Genomic DNA, 12,278 nt, shown 5'->3' on the forward strand with positions numbered 1-12,278 from the left:
CTTGGTTCAAGAATCATAAAAAAAGGCTGTATACATGGAAGAACCCTGGAGATACTAAAAGGTATCAGATACATTATATAATGGTAAGACAGAGATTTAGGAACCAGGTTTTAAATTGTAAGCCATTTCCAGAGGCAGATGTGGACTCTCACCACAATGTGTTGGTTATGACCTGTAGATTAAAACTGAAGAAACTGCAAAAAGGTGGGAATTTAAGGAGATGGGACCTGGATAAACTAAAAGAACTAGAGGTTGTACGGAGTTTCAAGGAGAGCATAAGGGAGCAATTTACAGGAATGGGGGAAAGAAATACAATAGAAGAAGAATGGGTAGCTTTGAGGGATGAAGTAGTGAAGGCAGCAGAGGATCAAGTAGGTAAAAAGATGAGGGCTAGTATAAATCCTTGGGTAACAGAAGAAATATTGAATTTAATTGATGAAAGGAGAAAATATAAAAATGCAGCAAATGAAGCAGGCAAAAAGGAATACAAACGTCTCAAAAATGACATCGACAGGAAGTGCAAAATGGCTAAGCAGGGATGGCTGGAGGACAAATGTAAGGATGTAGAGGCTTATCTCACTAGGCGTAAGATAGATACTGCCTACAGGAAAATTAAAGAGACATTTGGAGAAAAGAGGACCACTTGTATGAATATTAAGAGCTCAGATGGCAACCAAGTTCTAACGAAAGAAGGGAAAGCAGAAAGGTGGAAGGAGTATATAGAGGGTCTATACAAGGGCAATGTACTTGAGGACAATATTACGGAAATGGAAGAGGAGGTAGATGAAGATGAAATGGAAGATACGATACTGCGTGACGAGTTTGACAGAGCACTGAAAGACCTGAATCGAAACAAGTCCCCTGGAGTAGACAACATTCCATTGGAACTACTGACGGCCTTGGGAGAGCCAGTCCTGACTAAACTCTACCATCTGGTGAGGAAGATGTATGAGACAGGAGAATACCCTCAGACTTCAAGAAGAATATAATAATTCCAATCCCAAAGAAAGCAGGTGTTGACAGATGTGAAAATTACCGAACTATCGGTTTAATAAGTCACAGCTGCAAAATACTAACGCGAGTTCTTTACAGACGAATGGAAAAACTAGTAGAAGCCGACCTCGGTGAAGATCAGTTTGGATTCCGTAGAAATGTTGGAACGCGTGAGGCAATAGTGACCCTACGACTTATCTTAGAAGCTAGATTAAGGAAGGGCAAACCTACGTTTCTAGCATTTGTAGGTTTAGAGAAAGCTTTTGACAATGTTGACTGGAATACTCTCTTTAAAATTCTGAAGGTGGCAGGGGTAAAATACAGGGAACGAAAGGCTTTTTAAAATTTGTACAGAAACCAAATGGCAGTTATAAGAGTCGAGGGACATGAAAGGGTAGCAGTGGTGGGGAAGGGAGTGAGACAGGGCTGTAGTCTATCCCCGATGTTATTCAATCTGTATATTGAGCAAGCAGTGAAGGAAACAAAAGAAAAATTCGGAGTAGGTATTAAAGTCCATGGAGAAGAAATAAAAACTTTGAGGTTCGCGATGACATCGTAATTCTGTCAGACAGTAAAGGACTTGGAAGAGCAGTTGAATGGAATGGATAGTGTCTTGAAAGGAGGATATAAGATGAACATCAACAAAAGCAAAACGAGGATAATGGAATGTAGTCGAATTAAGTCGGGTGGTGCTGAGGGAATTAGATTAGGAAGTGAGACACTTAAAGTAGTAAAGGAGTTTTGCTATTTGGGGAGCAAAATAACTGATGATGTTCGAAGTAGAGAGGATATAAAATGTAGACTAGCAATGGCAAGAGAAGCGTTTCTGAAGAAGAGAAGTTTATTAACATCGAGTATAGATTTAAGTGTCAGGAAGTCATTTCTGAAAGTATTTGTTTGGAGTGTAGCCATGTATGGAAGTGAATCATGGACGATAAATAGTTTAGACAAGAAGAGAATAGAAGCTTTCGAAATGTGGTGCTACAGAAGAATACTGAAGATTAGATGGGTAGATCACATAACTAATGAGGAAGTATTGAATCGGATTGGGGAGAAGAGAAGTTTGTGGCACAACTTGACCAGAAGAAGGTTCGGTTGGTAGGACATGTTCTGAGGCATCAAGGGATCACCAATTTAGTATTGGAGGGCAGCGTGGAGGGTAAAAATCGTAGAGGGAGACCAAGAGATGACTACACTAAGCAGATTCAGAAGGATGTAGGTTGCAGTAGGTACTGGGAGATGAAGAAGCTTGCACAGGATAGAGTAGCATGGAAAGCTGCATCAAACCAGTTTCAGGACTGAAGACCACAACAACAACAGAGCGAGGGCATTACGACCACCTACCTAATAGCCAGTATGTCCAGCTTTGGTAATGATAACAGCGGCGACGCATCGTGGCATGGAATCAATAAGGCCTTTGTAGATCGCTGGAAGGACTTCGAGGCACATCTGCTCACCCAAGTCACCTCATTCCCGCCCCTCCGTCACACTCCTAACCTTCTTACATGACATAGTACCTTGTTGAAAAATGCCACTGCAGTCGTGAAGCACGATTGTCATGAACGTTGTACATGGTCTGCAACTATCCTCGTTGGCCGTCATGGTGCCTTGCACGAGCTCCACCAGACCTATGGATGCAGACACATGAATGTTCCCCAGAGTGTAATGGAGCCGCAGCCAGCTTGTCTCCGTCCCTCAGTACTGGTGTCAAGGTTGGTTGGTTGTTCGGGGAAGGAGACCAGACAGCGTGGTCATCGGTCTCATCGGATTGGGGAAGGATGGGGAAGGAAGTCGGCCGTGCCCTTTCTGAGGAACCATCCCGGCATTTGCCTGGAGTGACTTAGGGAAATCACGGAAAACCTAAATCAGGATGGCCGGACTCGGGATTGAACAGTCGTCCTCCCGAATGCGAGTCCAGTGTCGAACCACTGCGCCACCCCGCTCGGTTTGGTGTCAAGGAGCTTTTCCTGGAAGACAACAGATTTGCGGATGGTGTTGACATTGACACATGCATGGTTCGTCGGCTGCCTAGGCCCATCGTTATTAGTGTTCGGTGCACTGTGCCTTCAGACGCACTTGTACTCAGCGCAGCATTAAAGTCTGATGTTAGTTCCGTCACTGTTCGCCGTCAGTCCAGTTTTAACTGTCTGTCCAGCCCACGTCTTCCGACATCTGTAATGAGGGGTGGTCGCCCAACCCCACAACGTCTGGACGTGGCTTCACCTTGGTTTTCCTATGTGTTGATGACACTCATCACAGCGCTCCTCTAACACCCCATAAGGCGTGCGGCTTCCGAAATGCTCGTGCCGAGCCTTCGTATCATCACAATATCCCCTCTGTCATACTCAGAGCGTGCGTTCCCCATGCTACACATGGACAGCACGCCCACTGATACTACATACACAGTGCGTGTATCTGACTAGCAGTGACGCTAGTATCGATTTGACGGTTTTATATCGATACTAGGTTGGTGGTTCAAAAAATGGTTCAAATGGTTCTGAGCACTGTGGGACTTAACTTCAGAGGTCATCAGTCCCCTAGAACTTAACACTACTTAAACCTAACTAACCTAAGGACATCACACACATCCATGCCCAAGGCAGGATTCGAACCCGCGACCGTAGCGGTCACGCGGTTCCAGACTGAAGCGCCTAGAACCGTTCGGCTACTTAGGCCGGCTAGGTTGGTGGTCACAATGTTTTGGTTGATCAGTGTATTATGTGTATTATACCCATGATGGGGAGCCGAGCGTTGACTTCAGGAAAGATAAAAAATATTAGTTCTAAGCTTAGTTAGGACTGTGTTAGAAAGAATCTGAGGATTTTACAACCGAATAATTCTGTGAATGATCCATGATACCATCGCTTAGCGCCAGAAACGAAATATAAATCAAAGAAGTAGTTGGAAGCGGTTCTGTGCGGATAAAATGCGTAGTTGATCTTACCTGCCGAAAAGGCTCAAGCGTATGTATTCTGGGATACCAAAATGATTTTTTAGAGGATTACGTTGTCATGGATAAAGAAAAAGGGGAATAATTCTGTATTTTTATGGACCAAATTGATGCAAAATATGTGAGAGGAAGTCTGAAATTCGGCCCTCTGAAATCAGGAAAATGCACTTTCCTACAATGGTGATATCGCAATGAAAAACTATGCGAATTGTCCTGTTCGACAGATAATATTCTCCGATTTCCTTCTATTCCAAAATCTGAAAGAAAATTGCAGCTGGAATACCTTTGGAGACCAGTGAAGTGGTTGTGGCGTGAGTAGATGTATATTTCGCAAATCTTTCAGAATCACATTTCAGGATGAAATATGCCGATAGGAAAAATAAAGGACATAATTCACATGTCTGTCAGAGCAACTAGATTGGAAAATAAATGTTTTTGTTTGCCTAATACACCCAGCACTTCACTGTCAGGCGGTGAAATTTTTTCCGTGTCCTTGCAAATACGACTTCTCGCGTATCCTTGCTCCTATGCGATACTGCGAGAAGCTGGAATCGGCAAGCGCTCTTGTAACAAATCCCACGCGGTCTACATGCCTGACTCACGAGACAGTCTAGACTCTAGAGCTTCGAGGGGTGAATGTGAATGATAGAAGAGACTGTGTACATACAGCTGTGGGAGCATTGACATTTCACTGGTACGGCGTCGAGCTCTGTAAAACGGCACAGATGAATTACATCGCTGTATCTTCCTCCAATGGAAAATGGTAACAGCTGTCGGATGCTGTATCGTAGCCTTTACAAGAGGAAGTTTACACTTGACTTTGGGATGGATGCTTCGCTGGCTTAGCGCCTCTTACTGGTAATGTGACTTTCCATAACAAGAATGCTTTTGCTCTTTCCATAGATATGTCTGTTTTGGTATCTTAGCACCCATTTAGCCAGATTTTGTACGTCCTGCGCTCAGTGAACTGGATCGCACATACCGAATGAAACATTTTTGAGCTGACGAAGACGCCACAATGAAATAGTGTCCACTGTAGCGGATACTATTTTAATTGGAAGTATATAAACTTCCTGTTACCATTTATATCACAGTAGTAAAGAAGCAGTCATCGTCACTTAATGCACTGCAGTTGAAGTCCATCTGATAGGATACTCCTGACATGGTCGAAAATGCTGAAATTGAGAACTGATTTTCTGCAAAAGCAAGAAAATCTAAGGTTTTCTTCAACATTTTCTCTCTTCTTCTTGGACTGCATAACATCATTTGCGATTTGAAAGGACCTTCTCAGTTTGATTACTAATGCACAATAAACATGAAAAAAACTTTTTGAAACGCTACGGCAAACTTCATACGACTTCTTTTAATAACGTTTGATTAAATTTTCCTTGTGCAATCACGTTTACTCAGCTTCAGAAGTAAAAAAAGGGGGGCATAAAAGGACAGGAACTAACTGTTATATACGCTATCATCCAGCAACAAGCCATACTGCAAAACATGAAAGAACTCTTTATAGACTGGACACTGCATAGCGTTGTACCTTAAACTTTTGCTGTCAGCTGCTTCAATTGAGACACATACTTGAAAAAAATTTATTTTTCTTCGAAAATCTGTAGCCATGTTTTATGCATTGAGAAAGAGTTTTCTACAAAATATTTATATCTTTCACTTTAAACAGGAAATGATACCCAGAACACAGGTTTCTGTTACATACTATGTTCCACCCTCGGTGCCATAGACGGCTGTTCCACGTTCATAAATTCTGTACTAAACTCTAGTGGCTGGGTTCCTTGAGAGTACTTTTGTTAAGCATTTTTCAGAGGTGGGAGCTTGTGCCTTACTACTGGTGTGACAACCACTACACTACTTGTTTTGTCTCGACTGGAGAGTTGGCCACATACTTCCCTCAACTTATATTGCAATATTAGATCTGTACGTTTCAAAACATCGTCTAAAAGTTTTGTTTCGGTCAAAAAATTATATTTGGTCTGAATAATTCGCACTTCGCTTGCTCCGGAGCCTGTACGAAATTCATGCGCTTGCTGTTAGGCAACAGGAAATTGCGATCTGCATGACTAGGTTTGACATTTTTCAAATGAAACTTCGCACAAAATTATCCGATAATACGGATAAACTTGGGATCAAGCCAACTGACACAAATGAACCTCCATTGTTACGGTTTACGTTAACACGCAAAATGAGCTTGAAATTTGGCTGTGCGAGCTAAATTTGTAGTCACATTTCGCGTACTTCCCAAATTTTTAGTAGGCATTTCACTGCAAATATTAGCAAATAATATTTATATATAATCGTCTTCACTAGGACTAACGAATGTCTATCAGTCTGTCATGTTCCTCCTCCTCCCCTCTTCTTACGGTACAAACCTGTTACGACAGAATTGTCTTTACGACCGTCGACGTGCTTTAAGCAAGGTGCGGCGTGCGCCCGTTCGCTACGTAATTACCCCACAGGCGGTGAAGGAAACATTAATCGAAAACCCAAATCAACGTCCTCCACTCTACACTTACGAAACAGCTTTAGTAAGAGTCGACAACTTTGCAAGGAACCACGAGATCAGGTTAAATAGTCACAACTCTTACATCACTGCCTGTAACCCTGAAGCACTCTGTCCTCATCCGGCCACAAAATCCGGAAAAACACACTGGGAACACTAAAACTTGACTTCCAAACTGATTCCTCGGAACTTTTCTTGCGTCTTCATAAAAGTAGACTACCTATGTACGAAATCTTAGTTACGACAATAAGGCATTCAAAATAAAACACTGTTTAGAACAACTTAAGGGAATGCAGTCAGGTAACGCTTCGACAATCGCCGTTATTTAATCAAGTAAGCACCCCATCATTTTCAAGACACAAATGCAACCAGTGAACGAGCGCTGCCAAGGAAATTTAAACTCTTGCTAGAGGGGGCTACTCCAAGAAGCAGGGCTTAAAATTATTTGTACAGCGTTCCCTCACACTGAAAATGACTGTTCATCTGCTGATGTATCGGCGGTTATCAAAGACGTCACCGAACCGTATTCCTGTAATTTGCTTGATCATTTTATAGGCCTCACAATGGGGTCAATCGCTTCAAAAACTGGACAGATGCGTATAAAAGCATACAAAACTGTGTTATTTTCAGATGCTTTGATTAGGAATCCGATGTATGTACTGCATAATTCAAAATGGCGGGTGAAAATTACAAATTTAGCGAATCCGAGTAAATGATTGAGCGTAAGTGTCATGAAGTCGTTGACAGCGAATTAGAAGTTGCAATAGATATATCCAAATGTTTTATTTCAAATTTTACATTTTTGGGTGGAAATCTTAGTCACATTCATCGCTTGTGTCTTTACTACTTTCAGAACCGTCGCTGTCGGGTTTCCACTGGGAGATTGTTCGAAAAGCAGATCATTTCTCTTTGGTGGAATGTGTTTGTTGTTGTTGTAGTCCTCAGCCCGAAAATTGATTTGATGCAGCTCTTCATGCTGCTCCATCCTGTGCGAGGCTCTTCATCTTAGAATAAATACTACATCTTTCTGAATATTCGTACTGTGTTTATCTCTTGGTCTCCTACGATTCTTACCGCCCAACTTCCCTCCAGTACTAAATTGGTGATCCCTTGATGTCTCAGATTGTGCCATATCAACCGATTCCTTCTTTAGGTAAAATTGTGCCTCAAATTTCTTGTTTCCCCATTTCTATTCAGTATTTCCTCATTAGTTACATGATCGACCCATCTAATCTTCAGCATTCTTCTGTAACAGCACATTTACAAAGGTTCTGTTCTCTTTTCATCCAAACTATTTATCGTCCAAGTTTCGCTTCCATACATTGCTACATCAGAAAAGACTTCATAACACTTAAATCTATATTCGATGTTAACAAATTTCTGTCATTCAGAAATTCATTTCTTGTCATAGCCAGTCTACACTTTATACTCTCTCTACTTCGGCCATCATCAATTATTTGGTTGCCCAAATAGCAAAACTCATACTTGTTTAGCGTCTCGTTTCTTGATATGATTTCCCTTAGTATCATCTGATTTAATTCGACTACTTTTCATTATCCTTGTTTTGCTTTTGTTTTTGTTCATGTTATATACTTGTTTCAAGACGCTGTCCATTCCGTTCAACATCTCTTTCAAGTCCTTTGGTGTCTCTGACAAAATTACAATGTCATCGGCAAATCTCAGTTTTTAGTTCTTCTCCCTGAATCTTACGTTGGAAGCAATGGAGCACCTTGGACTAAGGCATAGCCTACCCTTGCAGGGAAACTATGTGGGCTGATGTCGGCATAGGGCATTATTGGAGAGTACGGCGGAATTCGCACCCGATTTTCGATAAATACTTTTTCTTTTGTTCTTGACAGACTCGTTTTAATTCCAGAGGTCTCTGTAGAAAATATGAATAGATCTGCAGCATTTCGCAAAAGGAAAAAAATATGTTAGGGGAAATTTTAATTTTGTAAAAATGTTATTTGTCAAATTGAGAAAAAAAAAGGATCACATTTCTGAATAGCTCTCATGAATTCTATAGAAAACCATAATGAAATGTTTTGTGCAGATAGTAGTTTATAAGATATCTGCAATAATGAGGGACCAATTTTTACCACTTGAGGCTGCCGCATGGTAGAAATACGAGCGTCCACTAAAAATCGGAGAATACGTGCACACTAAAATATTTGAACTCGATGGCTATACCATTAAGGTGGGGAGAGACATGCAGAGCAAAATTTGTAGTCAACTATTTCGGATAATATCGACAGTAGTTTAGTTATAAGTTGATTTACGTCACTACAGAAGTTAAAAATGTCAAACATGTCTTCTGGAGTGCTTCCCACCTTATTTTAACCTGACAACTAGGCAGGGTCGCTCTCAGATATTAAACAAGCCACATTAACAATATCCGAAGAATGTGTCGTTATCTTATTCGCTGTTTACCGCCAACTGCCGCGTCACGTATCCTATCGACTTTAGACTAGAATGAACCTGGAGCAATGGGCAAGTATTCACCAATCCAATATGCACAAGATTTCGCGGGACTCAAGTAAAACGTGCACCTTTTTCTACTCTGTCCATGTTTTGAAGAGACTTGGCCCACAGTGTGCCGGAAGAAACTCAAATTTTACGAAAAAAGCTATTTCGTCCTGCATCTCCTCCTACAAGTAGCTGTTAACCACTTACCTTCGAAAATCGACATCACCCCTAAGTCTTTACACGCACGGTAGGGAATATAAATTCAATTTCATGCTAACCTCCGAAAGTGACATTATTCTGCTGAACACGGTGTCTTGTGTATCTTACCTGTAGAAATCTGAATATTATGACTTCTGCATAACTCAAAGTGGCTAGAAGTCTTCTGAACTTCTTAAGGACCCACTAACGAACGCGTGATTCTCCTTGCGCCCAGCAATTCCATCAAATTTCTTGAAATTCCGGCGTTTCTCAAAGCCGTGGTTACAATTACATCCGGGGCTGTGATACGACGGATGTTAAGTCCCATAGTGCTCAGAGCCATTTGAACCATTTTTGATACGATGGTCGGATGAATTTCTTCTTGAAACCTAAAGTTTTGTCCTCGTTTGCGAATTACATCTTCGTGAGGAGGGGGGGGGGGGGGGGGGCAGTTGCAGCTTTTTCGAAGGTCCGATGCGTACCATGGCTCGCTATTTTGAACGCAGCCGGGTCATGACTTAGCCAACCGCCGATACTTCGACAAATAAACTCTTACTAATAGCGAGTCAAGTTGTGCATCGGGCCTTCGAAAAAGCTACAACCTGTCATGAAGAGGTTATCTGCAGACTGTGACGAAACTATAGGTTTCAAGAAGACATTCATCCGAATACAGAATTATAGCCTGGAACATCTCAGTCAGTGACTTCCGGTAGTGAAAGTTTACATTTTACAATTATAGCTACGGTTTTACCTGAATCAAAGGAATTTCTATTCATTCAGCCGCCTCTGTTGGTAATTCACTTCTTGGTAGGGTCCCGCCTCATGGAATATCTTCTCGTATTAAGTTTTATTATCTAGATCAAATTCACTGAGGTTTTGGAAAAAACACCTCCGACACTTTGAGTAACCCGCAAGCATTAGCAACCGCAATCGGTGTGCATTGGAAAGCTCACCTAAAGCCCAGTGTTCTGTAATTACGGAACGTCCATCTCAACTTTGTGGTACAGTTTACATAACCTACAAGGACGACAGGCAAGCAAGCTGTCGAGCCACAATTACTGTAAAAAATCTTTTGATATGCACTTTGCTCATCTCCGTGACAGCTGAAAACACTTAAATCCCGCGGTGACCTCATTTCTTGCCCTTAATATGACACTGCACGATTTAAAATCTAGATCAAATGTTAATTCTAGGAAAGCTTGTTCCTACAATAAAATGTAAAGATAATATTTTGGATGGCTTACGGGAAATAGTGTATTTCCAGTTGGCCACCCTGCAAGACGTAGATGTGCCTGCGCCATTTACCGCATCTTATCGGACCCACGCAGTATGCCATTCAGTTCAATATAGAACTCTGGCCCAGTGCAGGTGAATTTTGAGGTAGTGGAAGAGGCCGCCATTTCCGTCAATATACAGGAGGAGAAAACAACAGCGTGAGATGAGATGCGAAACGAAAAGGATCTGAAAAGACAGCTAATGTTGGAAAATGTTCTACGAGTTCGTGTTGCTGTGCAACGTAACCCACAAAGATCAGTCCGTCACCACTCCAGATGATTACAAATCCCTAGCACATCTTTGCGGACGATTGTGATTGATTAATTAATTAATTAATTGAGAGGGGTTATGGGACCAAACGTCGAGGTCATCAATCCCGCGATTCCGAAGTGAGTCACAGAAGAAAGAGCGTCTGCTAAGAGTGGACGGATCGAGTCAGCAGAGTGAAATTATAAAATGATGAACATTAAATACACATAGTAAAGGCATAAAAGGTGAGACCAAATCTAAAAACTGTAAAAAAAAGGGGGGGTTGGTCAAGGGGTCACAGACCGAGAAGACTTTAAAAGAAGTCCCAACCACAGCCAATCCGCCCCTGGTCCAAGGCTAAAGGAGAACCTTATATCTGAAAGTAATCACTTTCACGGAAGAAACCGGTGACCAGTTCAACCACCCGTGGATCGTCTGCTAATATTAAATTTAAGGAGTCGGGAAGACTGTATGTACTTAACACGAAGGGCCGAAAGAAGGGGACATTCCACCAATATGTGAGATATTGTCAGTCTGGCTCCACCACCACTTTGAGGTGGAGGGTCGAAACGTAGGAGAAAACAATGGGCGAGGCGGGTATGACCAATGCGTAAACGGCATAGAAGAGTGGACTCATTCCGAGAGGAGCGGAAGGAACAGTGGCAAACTGCAGTAGACTCCTTGATTGTGCGTTTATTACTATGAGCAGTAGCGCTCCAGATGCCATTCCACTTTGGGATGAAGAGAGATTTGACGTAGATCCGCATATCTGCAGCTGGACACCTCATAGGTTATTACGCAGACTCGCACAATTCGTGATTACCGAGGATGTTTTAGAATCAAGACAACGAGAGGACATAGACTTTCGTTGTCATTTTCGTCATAGACTCCTCTTCACCTTGTAAGTATTTATATTTGATGAGGAACTACAGTTTCGAATACTGAAATTTTTTCCTGAAATTCGATTGGTAATAATATACATAGAAAATTTCAGTATTTGAAACTGTAGTTTGTCACAAAATATACAAATATACAAGGCGAAGATGGGACTGTGACAAAGATGAAAAGGACAGGCTACGTCTTCTCGTTGTCTTGATTCTCAAACCTCCACGGGAAGTACGAGATGTGCCAGTGTGGGTAAATGCGTTAATAATCAAGAGAACAAATAGATGGGTGTATGACGTCTGGAAGTTAGGGTCGATCTGGGGAGCGTGCTTAGTTAGCCTAAGTGGTAAGGCGACCGCTCGTTACATGCGGAATATTAGGGTTGGAGTCCTAGTCCAGCAAAAAATTCATATATCGCTTTGGTAGCACATATATTCCTACTACTATCCAGCTGAATTTCAGTAATACATCATGAAAATGAAAGTTGCTGCTCACCATATAACGGAGATTCTGAGTCGCAGATAAGCATAACAAAAATACTGTCACATATAATAGGCCTGTAAGGCCATCGTCAGAATTATTCGGCGAACACACACATACACACTCGAACAAAAGGATCTCTCTCTCTCTCTCTCTCTCTCTCTCTCTCACACACACACACACACACACACACACACACGACTGCAATCTCAGTTGTCTCAGACTGCAGTCATGTGTGTGTCAGTTGCGTTTGGATGTGTATGTGTG

The 12,278-nt window shown here is 41.9% G+C and overlaps 1 protein-coding gene across 1 annotated transcript in view; it reads right to left on the reverse strand.

The window, feature by feature from the left end:
* Positions 1–12,278, reverse strand: part of LOC126305900 (cytochrome P450 306a1) — a 352,029-nt gene that overhangs the window by 225,999 nt on the left and 113,752 nt on the right. The window lies entirely within an intron of this gene.

This window comes from Schistocerca gregaria, chromosome 1 (genome assembly GCF_023897955.1).
Source record: "Schistocerca gregaria isolate iqSchGreg1 chromosome 1, iqSchGreg1.2, whole genome shotgun sequence".
Classification (NCBI taxonomy): Eukaryota; Metazoa; Arthropoda; class Insecta; order Orthoptera; family Acrididae; genus Schistocerca; species Schistocerca gregaria.